The 5234-nt window shown below is 46.0% G+C and overlaps 1 pseudogene; it reads right to left on the reverse strand.

The window, feature by feature from the left end:
- Positions 1–1176: 1176 nt before the first annotated feature.
- LOC123833320 lies at positions 1177–1631 on the reverse strand (annotated as a pseudogene).
- Between the last annotated feature and the right edge of the window lie 3603 nt (positions 1632–5234).

Genomic DNA, 5234 nt, shown 5'->3' on the forward strand with positions numbered 1-5234 from the left:
TTTAGAGAGGGAAGGGAGGGAGAAGGAGAGGGAGAGAGAGAGAGAGAGAAACATCAATGTGCGGTTGCTGGGGGCCATGGCCTGCAACCTAGGCATGTGCCCTGACTGGGAATCGAACCTGCGATGCCTGGTTTGCAGCCCGTGCTCAATCCGCTGAGCTACGCCAGCCAGGGCAGAATAAGCAAGTCTTGATATAAAGTAAGAAGGGGGCAAGAGAATGAGAATGAAGGAGACACATAAATAACAGGAACAGAAAATAGACATAATCCAAATACCAAGATTTTTAAATTATAAGAGAATGGCTTATATAACTTTATACTAATACATTTAAGAGCAAAGTAGACACTAGACTTTTATTTTTAATGTTTATTCAAAACAAAATAATACCTGAAAGTGATTTTTAGAATTCTGTAGAGCGAACAGCATTATAACAGGGTCAGTTGCTTGGTTCTGATCACATTCTGTGGCTATGTAAGCTGTTATGATGGGGATGGGGTGGGATAAGCATACATGGGAACTCTAGCACTTTTGCAACTTGTTGCGAGGCTTCAAACATTTCTAAACAAAAACTTTTGAAACTCACAAAGTTTTACCCGGTTTGTAACAGGCCCTCGCCCTGGCCTTCCCCATTGCCGATCCCTAGTCTCCCCAAGAAACCATGAACAGCAGCTGCCCCCATTGCTGTTTCACACCTGCCTCTCGCATTTCTTTTCTTTTTGGATTTAACTGCTGCCTACTGTGTCCCTGCTGGAAAAGGAGGCTCTCTCACCTCCAGAGTCCCACAGGTGTCATCCCCTTCCCTCCTGTCCCAATAGAGGGCAAATGTAAGTTTACAGTTGTGAGTGCAAGAAACACAGTGTAATCTTGAGTTTTTATTTATTAATTATTATCTTTTTTCATATGAACAACCGTAAATCTACTTTTGCCAACCCCTGTATAATTGTATAGTCCTTTCAGTTTAACCAACCAATATTAGCCATTGTTATTATGGCTGTAGGTATTATTCCCAGCTGAGCTAAATAATGTACTAGCTACAGTGTCCTTTTCTGTTTATGTATCATTTCTTTTTATCTCTGGAATTAATCATTGTCTAACTGTTTGGTCACTTGCTTACTTAGGATTTTTTTTTTCTTTTTAGGTATATAAACTACTTATTAACAGACAAGGCCCACAGATTTATTTCTTCTTGGACACACCCACAGTGCCACCCCAGCGGTCTGTGATCCTGGTGTGCAGGCCTCCAACAAGACCCCAGAAGTGGCACAGCCCCCTGTGGGTCCTCATTTTCTTCAGCCGCTCCAGGTCTTTATGAAGCTTGTTGTCCAGACCCTTGGCCAGGACCAGGCTGTACTTCACATCCTTCTCATCCTTCTGTCTGTGCAAGCTCCAGTCTGGAATCTTGTACTGGTGTGGGTTCTGCACCCTGGTGATCACATGTTCCACCACATTCCCTGTGAGCTCTGCTGCCCTCTTGCTGAGGTCGGCGTCTGCTTTCCTCAACGCCACTGAGCCTGTCTTCACCCATGCCCTTCACTGCAGTGACGGCAAAGGCTGTTTTCCGTTGCCCGTTGACATTGGTGTTGAGTACTTGCAAAAATGTGGTGGAACTTCTCAGGAATCATGAGAGACATGGCGGTGGCAGCATAGGCCTCCTGGGAAGAGTCCTTACTTAGTTTTCTACGGGTTTCTTCCTCATTCCCCTCCCTATCCCTTTGGAGATGTCCCTCCTGGTGGCCTTCATGCTACTCAGGTTTGGACTGGTCGCCTTCTTGCCCTGCAGCATAGCCATTACCCTTTGATTCTCTTCTGAGAAACAAACTTCTGGGTTGTGCCCCATTTCCTGGATCCTATGATTATCTCTGTCTTGGTTTTTGCTTTTTTTAGTGAAACATCCTTCAGATACTTTCTAGGAAAGTGTGCTTATGAGATAAAGTTGTCCAGGGGAGGGGGGAATGACTTTAACTTCTAGTATTTGGATTTGGGGTCTCCTAGATTGGACTTTAAATTTTCTTCTCTGCCATTTCCCACTTATTTGTCTCTTTGTTCTACTTTCTAGGTAATTTCCTCAATTTCATCTACTCTTTTAACTTTTCTACTTTTTTCTATCATATTTTTAATTTCCAGGAGGTGCTTGTCCTCTAAGTTCCCATTTAGAGTCCCATGTTTCTGTCCCAGGAATGTGAGGGCTTCTAGTGCATCTCTGAAGGTTGGGAGTTTAAAAAAAATTTTTTTTTCCTGCTCCATACATTGTTTTTGTTTCCTCCCGGTTAATGTTTTTCCACCCCCTATTTTCTCACGTTGATCTCCATCTGGCATATTGGAGGCTTTTTCAATGTCACAGGCCCTTGTTCAGGGTGTGGACTTCAGTGAGGCATGTTCTGCCCACGCTCAGGTGGGCCTGGGTGCACAGGTTGGAGATGAGATCTGATGGTCTGAATGCTCCTTACAAAACGTTCCCCCAGTTCTCCTAACTTCATCCCCACCCACAATCCCATTTGCGGAATAGGGTGTTTCATTTGCTGAGTCTCCCTGGGGTCTGTGGCGAAAGCCCTCTCAGTTCAAGTTCCCTTACCGCCTCAGGAGTCAGCCCTCTCAGGCTGACTCAGGCTGACTCAATCCGTTATTACTGGACTATCTGCTTTCAAAATATCTCATCTACTGTGATTTCCTAATCCCTTGTCCTTAGAGTTGTCTGACTTTTTTGAGCCTTTTAGTATACTTGTAGTAGTTTTTATGAGGGAGAGCTATAAATATCTCGGTTCAAACTGCTGTGTTTCCTCTGGCCTTTCCAAACCAAGCAAATAAAATAGACACTTCCTTCCTAATTTACACTTTTGCACTCATGCACTTGTCCTTGTCACACCTTCTTCCAGAAACATAACAATAAAAGCATAATAAACCCTTAGATTTTCCAAACTGCCTGACTTTTTCTTTCCCCACTTTCCACATCTTGAGTTGGTCTTTCTCAAATGATGACCTAATGAGACTTCATCCCTTTTCTTAAATGCTGACCTTCCATGTTTCCAAAATTCCCTTTACCATGTTTGCCTTCCATAAAGCTTCCCTGCGTGCTGACTGCAGCTTGTCCCCAGCCCCCAGCTGGGGACAGCTCACACTGAATGCATCTTTCATGCACCAGTACGTCTGGTACACTTCCCAGACCCCCAGGCCCTCACTTCTAGTGATAGCAGACCAGCAGAGAGGGGTTATCCATTTCTTTCTTTTTCATTAACATTTTTGAGAATCATCCGTGTGTCTGTGAGTATTTTTCAGATTTTATTTATTTTTAGAGAGAAGGAAAAGGAGGGAGAAAGAGAGGGAGAGAGACATCAATGTGTAGTTGCCTCTTATATGCTGCCTACTTGGGGGACCTGGCCTATAACCTAGGCATGTGTCCTGACTGGGAATTGAACCAGTGACCCTTTGGTTCTCAGTCCAGCACTCAATCCACTGAGTCACACAAGCCAGGGCAGGATTATCCATTTCAATCAATCCATTGAATGCTGGGAATTTATGTTTCCTAATTTTGTTAGGGGAAACATCAGAATGAGTTTTCTTCCCAGAGGAGTAAAACTTAAACTGAGACTTAAAGGGTGTGGAATTTAGCTCTATGTAAAACACAGTTATCCAAGTAGACAAGATGATCTACCCACATGTCTTCCCGTCCCACAGTATTTGGGGGACATTTCCCTTAAAAATGGTTCAGAGGGCCATGAGCACGACAGGCAGCCTATTGCCATGTTACCATTTTAGTCCCAGTTTCTTCTCTTCCCCAAACGGTAGTATACAGGTAGGCAGGTTATATACTAAAAACATATATTTGGTATGTAAAAAAATATGTATTATATGCATATTCATCTATCAGTGAACTAACATAAGAAGTATAAAACATACTCTGTTGTATTCAAGAAGTTTAAATAGTAGTGAAGAGGATATACACAGGAACCAGACTTATGACAAGTGAGTAATGGAAAAACCACAAAATGCCAGGTGAAGGGCCTGCATCAAGCTAGTACTTAAGCCTTCACCCTTTCATTCCCTGACCAGCGGGTGAAACAGAAAAAGGAGGATCGCGGGAAAGGCTCCTACTTCCTTGGATGCCTTGCTGAATTCAGCCTGGCATCCATCAAGAGACTCTCTACCTCTGAGGTCTAGGACAGATGAGCAGCAAAAAGGAAAAGACCACCAGAAGAAATGGGGCGCCCTATTTCGTGTGCCCCTTTCCTTAAAAGGCCGGTCTCTAGCTGCAACCAAGGCGGCCCCGAAGAGTGAGAAGAGCCGGCCCAGCCTCCAGGGTTAGGGCGCTGGGCCAGGGCTCAGCCTGGAACCACAGCTCCAGCCCGGGGCGCCAGAGAAAGAGCCTCAGTTCTCTCCGCAGGATGCAACGCGCTCTCCCGCCCCCTCTCTAGCCCCAGACCAGCCTTTGCAGAAGCTGGGCTGCCCACTCACCCGGGCGTGGGGGCTCCGGTAGCCTCGGGTGGGGGCGAGGGGAGGAAGTCCGAAGGCGTGGGATTAGGGAAGGAAGGGAGAAAAGGAGGGAGAGGGAGACTGCGCACCCCCATGGCCAGCAGCTTAGGGGAGGGCCACCTGTCATCACAGCCATTGTCACGACCCCCCATGCCACGCCCATGCACGGGGATGGGGCGGGGCCGGGCCCAGGTTGTCACCTCGGAGGGACGAGTGTCCTTAAACTGGATCTAGACCCAGCCTGTGTCTCTTCCCCTCCAGAGCTCTCACCCACACCCCAGTCTCCTGGCCGGGTCAGCCCTCCCTGTCGGGAAACCTGTGGCCGCTCAGGAACGTTCTGAATAATCACTGTTGAGGGTGTGGAGAGAAAGCTGGAGGGTAAATGAAGAAAGTAGTAACAATGGCTGCCCCTGAAGTCTCTGCCACTGTGCTGCCACTGCGCCGTCCCTGCGGCAGCACCTTTCCCTTCTGTACCTGTGTGCGGATCCACTAGTTCGCACCTAGAAGTGGATTAGAATGAAAAGCAATCCGGGATGTAGGCAAACAGTGACAGATACCGATGTTTAGCACAGCTGTTGGTAATATTGAAAAATCAGAAGCTACTTAAATGACAGCACGCCTTTGATTTAATGCACACATTTAAAGTCATGTTATGGAAAATAGTTTTCATCAACAGAAAACGTTCACTATATGGTGCATGTCTGGGGAGAGAAGTTTACAAAAGTTTCTGTTTAAAAAAGAAAACGTATAGACGTGATTTGGATAGA

The sequence above is a fragment of the Phyllostomus hastatus genome, unplaced genomic scaffold (genome assembly GCF_019186645.2).
Source record: "Phyllostomus hastatus isolate PE091 unplaced genomic scaffold, TTU_PhHast_1.1 phas_scaffold_21, whole genome shotgun sequence".
NCBI classification, from domain to species: domain Eukaryota; kingdom Metazoa; phylum Chordata; class Mammalia; order Chiroptera; family Phyllostomidae; genus Phyllostomus; species Phyllostomus hastatus.